Raw genomic sequence first — 14637 nt, forward strand, 5'->3', positions numbered from 1 at the left:
CCTGCAATGGCTTCTCTTCCTGATCCCACACTGTCATCTCTGGTGTCCCCCAAGGATCTATCCTTCGCCCCCCTCCTATTTCTCATCTACATGCCGCCCTTCAGTGACATCATCCGTAAAAACGTGCGTTTTCGCATGTACGCTGATGAACCCAGCTCTACTAAGAGAGACCTCTCCTCCACCTCTCTCGAACCCTCCACCATCTCTATACTATCAAACTGCTCATCCGACATCCAGCACTGAATGAGTAGAAGTTTCCTCCAATTAAATATCGGGAAGACCACTGTCTTTGGTTCACGGCACAAACTCCATTCCCTTTCCACTGATTCAATCTCTCTCCCCAGCAACTGTCTAAGGGTGACCAAGTCTGTTCACAACGTTGGTGTCATATTTGATCACGAATTGAGCTTCCTACCTCATATCCATTCTATCACTAAGACTGCCCATTTCCACCTACGTAATATCGCCCGTCTCCGCCCTTACCTCAACTTATCTGCTGCTGAAACCCTCATCCATGCCTTTATCACATCTCGACTTGACTATTCCAATGCACTCCTGGCTGGCCTTCCTAGTTCTACCCTGCATAAACTTGAGGTCATCCAAAACTCTGCCGCCTGAGTGCTAACTCGCACCAAGTCCCGCTCACCCATCTCCCCTGTGCTTGCTGACCTACACTGGCTCCCAGTTAAGCAATGCCTCGATTTTAAAATTCTCATCCTTGTTTTCAAATCCCTCCATGGCCTCACCCCTCCCAATCTCTGTAATCTCCTCCAGCCCTATAATCCCCCTAAACCTCTGCACTCCACCTATCCTGGACTTTTGAACATCCTCGATTTTAAATGTTCCACCATTGGCAGTTGTGCATTCAGCTGCCTAGGTCCTAAGCTCTGGAATTCTCTCCCTAAATCTCTCCTCCTCTCTACTTCTCTTTCCTCCTTTAAGACTCTCCTTAAAACCTACCTCTTCGACCAAACTTTTGGTCATCTGCCCTAACATCGCCTTATATAGCACGGTGTCAATTTTTTTTTCTGTGAAGCACCTTGGGACGTTTTATTACATTAAAGGCGCTATATAAATATAAGTTGCTGTTGTTGTTGATGTTCCCCTGGCCACCAATCATCTTCCAGCTGCCGATGCCCACCCCCCCCACCCCGATCGTCCTCTGGCTCCCGACCTCTCTCCCCCCCACCCCCGCCACCCCCCATGCTTCTCCGGCCCTGATCCTCCAGTTCCCAACACCTCCCTTGATAATCCTCCGGCCACAACCCAATCCTCCTCCGGCCCCCGACCACCGCCACCCTCCCCTCCCCCCATGATCCCTCCCTCCCTTTTTTCTGCGGCCTAGAGCAGCAGGCCTAGCCGCCTGCAGCCAGCCAGCCTCTATATCTGCCTGGCTGCAGGTTCGAATCAGTGCTTTGAAACGTTAATCAAGCTCTGCCATTAATTTCGGCAGGGCCTGCGGGAAACCCGCGCTCCCGGGTTTCCCGACCACTTTCTAGAGCACCCCCACCCCCCGCCAATCCCTGGCTCCCGACCCACCTGCAGATTAAAATTCCAGTCTATATTTCAAGAGATTCATGCCCAAGTGTGATCTCCTGTGGCATTGCATCCAGAGAGTCAACAGGAAGTGCAGTCTTCAGGTGAATGGGAGGGGAGGCTAGAGGATAGGAGATAACTGGATCACAGCACACAGACATAATTCAGGCTCCATTTTAAAGTCATACATTCCACTTTATTTTTATATATTTACATTGTAAATTCCTATATTTACATTTTTAACAGCATCTGCCTGTGTAAATATATTGGCCCAGAAATTCGGCTCTCCCTGGGTGAGTACGCACGGGGTACTCACCCGTAGGCCGAATGGAATTGCCGGTTTCCTGCATGCACTGTGCATGCGCGGGAAACCGGCACTTCCGATGCTCTGAACGAAGAGGTTCAGAGGTCGAACGCGCGCGCAGGGGAGGCTGCGCGTGCGCTTTGAACTTAGGTTTTATTTTACAGGTTTTCCCAGGAGGGTAAGCCTGCAGGATTTACACATTTAAAAAGCAGGCGTAAGGCCTGCTTTTTGCAAGGTAAGTGGTCAATTAATTAAAATTAAAACATTTTTTCCACAGGTTTATTATTTTTAAATGCTTTAAAGCAAGGTAAGTTTATTTTTAGCCCCGTTATAATATAAAATTATTTTTTCAAAAATTTAAATTATTGTTTAAAATAGTTATTTAATGTAATTTATAGTTTATTTAAAAAGTGTGATTTAAAAAAAAATTATTTGAAGGTTTACTGCTATTTTGGGCCCGTAGTATTTATAAGTTTTGACAGGTCTACCTGTCAATCTTATGAATGGGCTTTTCCCTCCTCCGATTGGCTGCCCATGGCTCACGTGATCCCAGGGGACGCATCGCACTAACTACGCCCCTGGGACACGCAAGCACAGCGCACCGGCAGCTGGGCCAGGCCCCGGAGTGGAATTCCACAGGGCCCTACAGCTCAACTGCCGGCGGGCAAGGTAAGTGCAGGTCGGGGGCTTACACCCGCGGGAAGCCCCCGACCCGAATTTCTGGGCCATTAGGTTGTAATTACACTCTCTTACCTGCAGTAGCGCTCCAGTATCTCATTTTAGGGTTCGGTGTAGAAGTGTTGTGGTAAAAGTGAACACAAAGTGCATGCAGATGCAAAATTTTTAACATATTACTAGTCAATCTCTGATGGCGTTGCACACAGTAAATCAGAAAATATGGCTTCTTTTAATAATCTGTGTTGTCTTTATGAAACTGTTTTTCTCCTTCTGTCATCCCTCTCATCTGATTTTCTCTTCTTATATCATTTTGCCTTTCTCTCTCCTCTTCTGTTCTCTTTGGCCAAGAAATTTGTTCGTGTCTGGAAGCAGGTGCGCAGAGAATGATCCCTGCGCCTGAATGGATAGGCCCGAGGCTCATCTAATATTGGGCCTTGGGCCTCAATATCATCGAACCAGAGAGCTGTGGACACCTAACTGGCGTCCTCGGGTAACTCGCCAGAGAAGAAATCTTGAAGATTGGCTGTTGCGACTGTTAGATCCGTGTATTTTTGATGTTGTGTGTCCTTCAATAACTAGACACGAGACTGTAGGAACAATCAACAGGTATTTACTGGATGAGGGTTACTCTAAAACTAAACGTACAGATCCCTACTCAGGGTTTATATACAGGTGTGGTCACTGCCGGTACTACAGTATACAGGAGCTGTAAAAAGTAGTTCTCCCCTTAAAGGTACATACACAACAATTCCTCCCCTTTTAGATTGACAGTACCATAACATTCATTTAACAATTAACACGTTTAACATGCACATTAACTGAAAATAGTCCATTTATAAATTCAGTCTTTGGGGCGGCTTCCTCATCCTTTCTGGATAGCGCCTTTCCTGAGTGTCTTGTTCTTGGTGCGGAGGCCCCTTGTCGTCAGTTGGTTCATCAGCTTCCGATGCTACTGTTTCTGTGGTAGATGCTACCTGTATGTCGGGTTCATCACCAGGTGCGCGAGACATGGGGTTGACTCGTTCCTGTGACTCTAGGATCTGGTCGACATGGCGTCTCACAATGTTCTCCCCAACATCCACTGTGTACATTAGTGGCCCCTGCCGTGTGCATATCGTTCCTGGTTGCCATTTCTCCGTTCGGTAGTCGCGGGCCAAGACTGGTAGCCCTACATTGAAGCTCCTTGTCGGCTTCTCATTGATGTGCTGGAATTGCTTACTCTCAACATCTCTTCGTACATTTGGTCTGAGCAAATCCAGACGAGATCTCAACCTTCGGTTAAAGAACATCATGGCCGGGGCCTGGTTGGTGACTGCATGTGTCGCATTTCTGTAGGCTAACAGGAAATTGTCCACCTAATGCTGCAGTGGAATGTCGTCATCGCACATGGCCCTTACTGCTTTCTTAAAGGTTTGTACGAACCTCTCAGCCAATCCATTTGTGGCTGGATGATACGGGGGAAGATGTGTAATGCCTTACCCCATTCCATTTCTTGAATCTTCAAAACTCTTCGGACACAAACTGTGGTCCGTTATCAGAGCAAATCTGCTCTGGCAAGCCGTTCCTGGCAAATATGGTCCATAGGACTGCAATAGTTTTCTCCGTGGTGGTGGACGACATTTTGATCGAGTGCGCATCCACGGCTATTAGAAACATTGAGTCCATGAATGGACCAGCAAAATCAATATGCACCCGTTGCCATGGAGATGAGGGCCACTCCCATGGGTGTAGAGGGGCATGTGGTGGTGCATTTTGGACCTTCTGGCATCCTGAGCAGCTCTTTGTCAGGTCCTCTATTTGCTGATCGATCCCCGGCCACCACACATAAGCCCTAGTAAGGCTTTTCATTTTCACCCCTCCCAGATGGCCTTCGTGGAGCTTATTGAGCACTCTCTCCCTTAACTTGGGTGGAATTACCACTCGGGATCCACACATCAAGGTCCCCTGGCAAACTGACAGCTGTTCTCTTCTGGATGAGAATGCTGGCAACAGTGAGTCGCCATGTGTTGGCCGTCCCTTCACCGTCAAGTCATATACCCGAGACAGTGTCGGGTCATTTCGGGTTTCCTTTTCGATACAAGAAATATTTCGACAGGGTCCACTGCTGGTGCTTCCTCCGCAGTAGGCAGTGGCAGGCATGATAGCCCATCAGCGTTTCCATGCTGTTTCGGGCCCTTATACTCGATTTCATATTGGTTCGCCCCTAGAAAGAGCGACCATCTTTGTAGCCGTTGTGCAGCCATCACCGGCACGACCTTCTTTGGATTAAAGATGGAGACAAGTGGTTGGTGGTCCGTCAGCAAGGTGAACTTCTGCCCATGCAGATAGTGGTTGAACTTTTTCACTCCCCACATTAGGCTGAGGGCCTCCCTGTCAATCTGGGCGTTGTTACGCTCGGCTGAGGTTAGTGACCGAGACGCAAAGGCTACCGCCTCTCCGAGCCGTCCGGGAACTTGTGCGACAGCACCGCTCCAATGTCATAGGGTGATGCATCACACGCCAACCGAATGGGTAGTGCTGGGTTGAAATGAGCCAACACCTCTTTTGATGTGATCAATTATTTGCACTTCTGGAAAGCTCGTTTACATTCGTCATTCCACTTCCATGGTACCCCCGTTTGCAGTAGGGTGTTCAGTGGGTGTAGTACTGTAGACAAATTCGGCAAGAACTTATGGTAGTAGTTCACCAGCCCGAGGAACGACCTCAGTTGTGACACATTTTCCGGTGCTGGAGTCTTGACTACTGCCTCAATCTTTTCAGGGGACTTATGTAACCTCTCTTCATCAATAACATGGCCACAATACGAGATCTGCTTCTGGAAAAACTCGCATTTGTGGCGATTGGCTCGGAGCCCATATTCCTTCAATCTAGTGACCACCTGCTCCAGGTTGGCAAGGTGAGCACTGTCATTTTCGCCCATGACCAGGATGTTATCCAAATAACACTGGGTCCCTGGAATCCCTTGCAGGACTTGATCCATTGCCCTTTGCCAAATAGCCGGGGCTGATGCTACCACGAACACCAGCCGGTTGTATTGGTAGAGACCTTTATGAGTGTTGATCGTGAGGTACTGTTTCGAGGCTTCTTCTACCTACATTTGCAGGTACGCCTGGGCCAGATCAATCTTAGTGAAGCGTTTCCCTCCAGATAGCGAGGCGAAAATATCTTCAAACCGCGGAAGCAGATATTGTACCGTGTGAAGGACTGGGTTCACTGTCACCTTAAAGTCCCCACAGATGCGAACTTTCTTTGGTTCCCCAGGCATATTACTCAATGACCTCTTCATTACAGGAATGATGGGTGTGGCCCACTCGCTCCAGTCCACTTTGGACAGTACTCTTGAATGTTCCAAACCTTCCAGCTCTGCTTCGACGGCTGGGCGGATCGCATAAGGCACCAGTCTGGCCTTAAAAAACTTTGGGCTTGCATTTTTCTCTATTTTGATCATCGCTGTTATGCCTTTTAGTGTTCCAAGTCCCTCCTGGAACACTTCTTGTGCGTCAGTTAGCATTTTTGACAGTTGTCCAGGTGTGACGTCGTCATCCTTTTTGGCATCTACAGTCAGTGCTTGTATGGAATGCCAATCTAGCTGTATCTTCCGGATCCATTCACATCCTAGTAGTGGTGGTCCTCCATCTGGGAATACATATAGGTCCATTTTTGGTGTTTCCTTACCGTTATATACAACGTTCACCCTTATTTTTCCTTTGGGGTAGACTTTTTGCCCCGTGTACGTCTTCAAGACAATCTCTGTATCTCTCAAGGGTATATGTGAGAATAGCCGCTTGTAGTCCCTTCGGTTTATGACTGTTAGGGCTGATCCTGTGTCCAATTCCATTTTCACTTGGACTCCAGCTATCTTGAGCGTGACCCAGATAGTTTGATGATCCTCCGTTTGGATCACCTTATGTAGTTTCAGACAACCCAGCTCCTTGCTTCCGGAGTCTGTATCACTTTTCTGTTCGTCTGAACTACTCTCCGTCACCTTATGTACCTTCTTGTACTTCTCCTGGGGAGATTTCTTGCTGCTGGTTTTCTTTCCCGACCTGCAGACTCTTGCTATGTGTCCTACTTTTCCACACTGTCTGCACACTTTGTCCTTAAACCAGCAATCATTATGGTCGTGTGTTGTTCTGCCACAGCGATAACACTTCACTGTTCCGTATGACATTTCATTTGTGCCATATTCTTGCGGTCTCCGTTGTATCTCTGCAGCGCCCCGTGCGGCTGCTTCGTGTGATACTGCCATGCTGAAAGCCTTTTCCAGCGTAAGGTCCTTTTCAGATAAAAGCCGTTTCTGGGTTCCTTCACTTTGAAGCCCACACACAAACTTGTCCCTTAAGGTATCTGCCAGTCCCGCTCCAAACTGGCAGTGTTTCGATAGCTTACGCAGTTCCGTTAAATACTCAGCATTACTTTCATCTTTATGCTGGTTCCTTTTGTGAAACTTAAATCTTTCTGCTATCAGCAGCGGTGTGGGGTTTAAGTGGTTCTGTAGGATTGACAATATGTTTCCAAAATCCTTGTCCACTGGGTTCTCTGGGGTTACTAGGTTTTGCAGTAAGCCATACGTTTTTGCACCCATGGAATTCAACAGTACTAGCGCTTTCCTCTCATCTGGCACTTCATTCGCCTTGCAGTACACTTCTATGCGTTCGACATATGTTGTCCAATCTTCGACTTCATTGTCGAACGCTGTGATACTGCCACTCTTCGGCATCCCTGTGTGTGGTTAGGCTGGCTCAAAATGGCGTTTTCCCACGCTTTCCCTTCTTCTTGCGGCTCAAAATGGCGTTTTCCCACGCTCTCCCTTCTTCTCCGCTGCGGCTCAAAATGGCGTTTTCCCGCGCTCCCCCTTCTTCCCGCTGCGGCTCAAAATGGCGTTTCCCACGCTCTCCCTTCTTCTCCACTGCGGCTGCTCGGCCCTTGAACACCGGCTGCGCTCTGCGCGTTTCCCTTTCTTCCCCGCTGACGCTGCTCATCCCTTGAACACCGGCTGTGCTCTGCACGTTTTCCTTCGCGCCTCTCTCTCTTCTCCCGTCGACGCCGTTCGGTCCTGAACACCGGCTGCGCCCTGTGCACTCTACCCTCTCTCTTCTCCCGTCGACGCCGCTCAGTCCTGAACACCGGCTGCGCCCTGTGCGCTCTACCCTCTCTCTTCTCCCATTGACGCTGCTCGGCCTTTTCTGTGCTGTCAGTCGGCTCTAGCCGCCGCTGTCCGGGAAGGGTCTGCGCCGTATCTGTTGCCAGCCCGTTTCGCTGGACCACCGTGACTGGAGAACCAAGCCCAGCTCTCAACAGCCTCCCCTGCGATGCTCAAATCTCTGTTGGATGACTGGGTGGTTGCTCGTGGTCGACGCCCGTGCTTCTGGCCTCAACTTTCTTCCACTGTTCTCCAGGAGAGAATCCCTGGGAGGTAATGCAGAGTTGCAGGTAGGTTCGAATCTGCCTCGTCGCCACTGTTAGATCCGTGTATTTTTGATGTTGTGTGTCCTTCAATAACTAGACACGAGACTGTAGGAACAATCAACAGGTATTTACTGGATGAGGGTTACTCTAAAACTAAATGTACAGATCCCTACTCAGGGTTTATATACAGGTGTGGTCACTGCCGGTACTACAGTATACAGGAGCTGTAAAAAGTAGTTCTCCCCTTAAAGGTACATACACAACAGCGACGCCAGCGGCGGCCCTCAGTTAAGTCCTTTAAGGCGATGGGAAGCGGGGGAGGTGGGGAGACAGGGAGGGAGGTGATCTGGAGAAGGGCGAAAATAGGTGGGCGAGATTGGAAGCGACCAGGAGGGTGGGTAGTGGTGGCCGGCATCAGGTGGGTATTATGGCTTGGATTTTGCAGTGGGTGTAATGTATGTACCTTTAAAGGGGAGAACTACTTTTTACAGCTCATGTATACTGTACTACCAGCAGTGACCACACCTGTATATAACGTTGAGTCGTAATCTGTACAGTTCAGTTGCAGTCTGAGCCACGTTGAGTAAACACCGTTTGTACCGTTCTCCGCAGTCTGTGTCTGATTATACACGGACGTAACATTGGCAACGAGGCAGGTTCGAACCTACCTGCAACTCTGCATCACCTCCCAGGGATTCGTTCCTGGAGATCAGTGGATTGGAGGTCAAGGCCAGAGACTCGGGCGTCAACCACGGGCAACCGCCCAGTCATCCAGCAGAGACTCGAGAATTGCGGGGGAGGCTGTCGAGGGCCAGGCTTGGCTTTCCAGTCGAGGTGGTCCAGCGAAACGGGCTGGCAACAGGTAGTGCGCAGACCCTTCCCGGACAGCGGCGGGCTAGAGCCCGACCGAGCGGCACAGCAAAGGGGCGAGCAGCGTCGAAGGGGGAGAGAGGGCAGAGCGCACAGGGCGCAGCCGGTGTTCAGGGGTGGAGCAGTGTCGGAGAAAGGCAGAGAGAAGCGCGCGAAATCTACAGGGCACTGCCATTGCCACGAAGACCGCCGAGAGTGGCGTTGGCAGCAGCGCAGGAGAAGCGCGCGAAACCTACAGTGCGCCGCCATTGCCACGAGAACCGGCAGCAGCGGGGGAGGAAGGAAAGCACGGGAGACGCCATTTTAAGCCATTGGGAGACGCCATTTTAAGCCACACCCAAAATGCCGAAGAGTGGCAGTATCACCGCATTTGACAATGAAGTCGAAGATTGGACTACATATGTCGAACGAATAGAGGTGTACTGCAAGGCAAATGAGGTGTCAGATGACAAGAAAGCGTCGGTATTGTTGAATTTAATGGGTGCAAAGACGTATGGGTTATTGCGAAATCTAGTAACCCCAACGAAGCCAATGGAAAAGGGTTTTGAATACATAGTAACGATACTAAAGGAACATTTAAACCCCACACCACTGCTGATAGCAGAAAGATTCAAGTTTCACAAACGGAACCAGCATAAGGATGAAAGCAATGCTGATTATTTAACAGAACTGCGCAAACTATCGAAACACTGCCAGTTTGGAGCGGGACTGGCAGATACCTTAAGGGGCAAGTTTGTGTGTGGGCTCCAAAGTGAAAGAACCCAGAAACGGCTTTTATCTGAAAAGGACCTTATGCTGGAAAAGGCTTTCAGCATTGTGGTATCATATGAAGCAGCAGCACGGGGCGCTGCAGAGATACAACAGAGACCGCAAGAATATGGCACAAACGAAATGTCATATGGAACAGAGAAGTGCTATCGCTGCGGCAGAATAACACACGACCATAATGATTGCTGGTTCAAAGACAAAGTGTGCAGACAGTGTGGAAAAGTAGGACACATAGCACGAGTCTGCAGGTCGGGAAAGAAAACCAGCAATAAGAAACCGACCAAAGGAAAGTACAAGAAGGTACATAAGATAACGGAGAATAGTTCAGACGAACAAAAGAGTGATAATGACTCTGAAAGCAAGGAACTGAGTTGTCTGAAACTACATAATGTGATCACAACAGAGGATCACCGAACCATTTGGGTCACTCTCAAGATAGCAGGAGTCCAGGTAAAGATGGAATTGGACACAGGATCAGCCCTAACAGTCATAAACTGATGGGACTACGAGCGGCTATTCTCACACATACCCTTGAGAGACACAAAAATTATTTTGAAGACGTACACAGGGCAAAAAGTCTACCCCAAAGGAAAAATAAGGCTGACCGGTATATATATAATGGTAAGGAAACACCAAAACTAGACCTGTATGTATTGCAAGATGGAGGACCACCATTACTGGGACGTGAATAGATCCGGAAAATACAACTGGATTGGTATTCCATACAGGCACTGACTGTGGCTGACAAAAAGGATGACGACGTCACACCTGGGCGACTGTCAAAGGTCCTAACTGACGCGAAAGAAGTGTTCCAGCAAGGACTCGGAACACTAAAAGGCATGACAGCGACGATTAAAATTGAAGAAAACGCAAGTCCAAAATTTTTTAAGGCCAGCGATACCTTATGCGATCCGTCCATCCGTCAAAACAGAGCTGGAGAGTCTGGAACGTTCAGGTGTACTGTCCAAGGTAGACTGGAGCGAGTGGGCTACACCCATCGTCCCTGTGATGAAAAAGTCATTGAGCAGCACACCTGGGGAACCAAGGAAGGTTCGCATCTGTGGGGACTTTAAGGTAACGGTGAACCCGGTCCTTCACACCGTACAATATCCACTTCCGCAGATTGAAGATATTTTCGCCTCGCTATCTGGAGGGAAACGCTTCACTAAGATTGATCTGGCCCAGGCGTATCTGTAAATGGAGGCAGAAGAAGCATCAAAAAAATACCTCACAATCAACACCCATAAAGGTCTCTACCAATACAACCGGCTGGTATTCGGGGTAGCATCAGCTCCGGCTATTTGGCAGAGGGCAATGGAACAAGTCCTGCAAGGGATCCCAGGGACCCAGTGTTATTTGGACGACATCCTGGTCACGGGCGAAAATGACAGTGATCACCTTGCCAACCTGGAGCAGGTGCTCACTAGATTGCAGGAATATGGGCTCCGAGCTAACCGCCCCAAATGCGAGTTTTTTAGAAAACAGATCTCGTATTGTGGCCACGTTATCAATAAAGAGGGGTTACATAAGTCCCCAGAGAAGATTGAGGCAGTAGTCAAGGCTCCAGCACCGGAAAATGTGTCACAACTGAGGTCATTCCTCAGGCTGGTAAACTACTACCATAAGTTCTTGCCAAATTTGTCGACAATACTACACCCACTGAACACCCTACTGCAAACTGGGGTGCCATGGAAGTGGAGTGACGAATGTAGACGAGCTTTCCAGAAGAGCAAAACACTAATCACATCGAAAGAGGTATTGGCCCATTACAACCCAGCATTACCAATTCGGTTGGCATGTGATGCGTCACCCTACGGCATTGGAGCGGTGCTGTCGCACAAATTCTCAGACGGCTCGGAGAGGCCAATAGCCTTTGCGTCACGATCACTAACCTCAGCCGAGCGTAACTACGCCAAGATTGACAGGGAGGCCCTCAGCCTAGTGTGGGGAGTGAAAAAGTTCAATTACTATCTGCACGGGCAGAAATTCACCTTGCTGACTGATCACCAGCCTCTTGTCTCCATTTTTAATCCAAAGAAGGGCGTTCCGGTGATGACTGCGCAATGACTACAAAGATGGTCACTTGTTCTAGGGGCGCACCACTATGAGATTGAATATAAGGGCACGAAACAGCATGGAAATGCTGATGGGCTATCACGCCTGCCACTGCCTACTGCGGAGGAAGCACCAGCAGTGGATCCTGTCGAAATATTCCATTCGACTATAGTTGAATACCTACCGGTAACTAACGCTTGTATCGAAAAGGAAACCTGAAATGACCCGACACTGTCTCGGGTATATGATTTGATGGTGAAGGGATGGCCAGCACATGGTGACTCACTGTTGCCAGCATTCTCGACAAGGAGAGAACAGCTGTCAGTGTGCCGGGGGACCTTGATGTGTGGATCCCGAGTGGTAATTCCACCCAAGTTAAGGGATAGAGTGCTCAATGAGCTTCATGAGGGTCATCTGGGAGGGGTAAAAATGAAAAGCCTAGCCAGGGCTTATGTGTGGTGGCCGGGAATCGATAAACAAATCGAGGACCTGACCAAGAGTTGCTCAGGATGCCAGAAAGTCCAAAATGCACCACCACAGGCCCCTCTACACCCATGGGCGTGGCCCTCATCTCCATGGCAACGGGTGCATATTGATTTTGCTGGTCCATTCATGGACTCAATGTTTTTAATAGCCGTGGATGCGCACTCGAAATGCCCTGAGGTCATCAAAATATCCTCCACCACCACGGAGAAAACTATTGCAGTCCTACGGACCATTTTTGCCAGGAATGGCTTGCCAGAACAGATTTGCTCCGACAACGGACCACAGTTTGTGTCCGAAGAGTTCCGGAGGTTCTTGAAAAAGAATGGGGTAAGGCATTACACATCCGTCCCGTATCATCCAGCCACAAATGGATTGGCTGAGAGGTTCGTACAAACCTTTAAGAAGGCAATAAAGGCTATGTACAATGACAACATTCCGCTGCAGCACAAGGTGGACAATTTCCTGTTCGCCTACCAGAATGCGACACATGCAGTCACCAACCAGGCCCCAGCCATGATGTTCTTTAACCGAAGGTTAAGATCTCGCCTGGATTTGCTCAGACCAAACGTACGAAGAGATGTTGAGAGTAAGCAATTCCAGCACATCCATGAGAAGCCAACAAGGAGCTTCAATGTAGGGCAACCAGTCTTGGCCCGCGACTACCGAACAGAAAAATGGCAGCCAGGAACGATATGCACATGGCAGGGCCCACTAATGTACACAGTGGACGTTGGGGAGAGCATCGTGAGACGCCATGCTGACCAGATCCTAGAGTCACAGGAACAAGTCAACCCCATGCCTCGCCCATACGTAGCTGGTGATGAACCCGACGTACAGGTAGCATCTACCCCAGAAACAGTAGCATCGGAAGCTGATGAACCAACCGATGACAGGGGGCCAGAATCGCCTCCGCACCAAGAGCAAGACACTCGGGAAAGGCGCTATCCAGAAAGGATCAGGAAGCCTCCCCAAAGACTGAATTTATAAATAGACTATTTTCAGCTAATGTTGCATGTTAAAAGTGTTAATTGTTAAATGAGTGTTATGGTACTGTTAATCTAAAAGGGGAGGAATTGTAATGTATGTATCTTTAAGGGGGAGAACTACTTTTTACAGCTCATGTATACTGTAGTACCGGCAGTGACCACACCTGTATATAACATTGAGTAGTAATCTGTACAGTTAAGTTGCAGTCTGAGCCACGTTGAGTAAACACCGTTTGTACCGTTCTCCGCAGTCTGTGTCTGATTACACACGGACGTAACAGTGGGCATGCGCTAAGTCCCGAACTTGCAATCTGTCAAGGTACGCCTTGACAGACCATCCGCACCGCCTTGGAAATCGCAATTGCTGGCACAGAGTTGGGCTATTTGCCCACCAACTGCCCAGCAATTATGTCCGAAAATGTTATGATTAGTGAAAGCAGGCGCAGGAGCCTGCTTTCACATCTTAAAAGATCTATGGCCGTTCTGGGTATTATAAACTGCTGGTGAAAACTTTACAGCCCCTCTAATGTAACTAGTTTTTTTTGGCGTAGTAAACCATCATTAAATATTATCTACAGTATTAATTAAACATCTAGTCAATCATTTACAAACCGTAAATGCAAAGGTTAACTGATAGCAAGTGCAATCTTTTGGCATGGATCATATAAGACAAGAGGGAAGTGAAACAATTACAAAATTCTCATTGCCGAGATACTTATTTTGAGTCAGCAATGGAAAAAATGTGGGTAGTGGTAGAACAGCTGCTTCAACAGCTGCATTACCATTCGGTTTGCGTAAACTCAGACGGCAGATTCACAATTAGGATTGAGGCCAGCATATGCTGAAGCAACACTCTACGTTTAGGGTTACTATAATGCATCTATAACAAGGAAAATAGATTTATCTATTACCAGTCTAAATGAGGTCTGAATAATATATTTTAATCCTGAAAATTAACATTGAATATATGGCTGGCAATCTCTTTCTGAAGTTCAACAACATTATTTGTAGGAGATATAAAACATTGTTAGACCTTTACTGAGTGTCAAAACAGGAAGTTGTATACATAGGGATGAATAAATTGTGAGTTTGGATGAAAAAATAAAACAAAATGCTGATATATGAAATAAGTCCAAGTACCAGTTTAATTAAAAGTTTTAAAAAGTTTTTAGAAGCTTTTAAAAGTTTCAAATGTAATTTCAATGCGAGACTGAGAGATGTTTCTGTGCACGTGGCTTAGTTTTGACATCTTTTGTTGGCATGTCTTCCCTTATGCATAGGCTGTATGCTGCGCTCCTGGCCTCCCTGATGTCATACTCTGCAGCGCAGAAGAGCAAGTCTCCATTCTGGGCCTCGCAAAAGATAAGTACTTATTCTTTTCGTAGGTCTGTTTGAATATTGGTACAGAAAAAAAGAACATGCATTCGACTAACTCACTTTGGAGAATCTTACCCTAATATAAAAAGGGTAGGCTCACTCTCTCTGTCTGTTACCTGTCCTGACAATCAGGGCACTGCGCTGATTACTTCTCCCCCGCAGGCTTTC

General features: G+C 48.1%; 1 protein-coding gene across 1 annotated transcript in view; it reads right to left on the bottom strand.

Annotated features, from left to right (window-relative positions):
• Positions 1-14637, bottom strand: part of tmem67 (transmembrane protein 67) — a 495060-nt gene that overhangs the window by 462078 nt on the left and 18345 nt on the right. The gene's annotated exons all lie outside the window — the stretch shown is intronic.

Source organism: Somniosus microcephalus, chromosome 7, assembly GCF_052327205.1.
Source record: "Somniosus microcephalus isolate GS21.2 chromosome 7, FLI_Smic_1.0, whole genome shotgun sequence".
NCBI classification, from domain to species: Eukaryota; Metazoa; Chordata; class Chondrichthyes; order Squaliformes; family Somniosidae; genus Somniosus; species Somniosus microcephalus.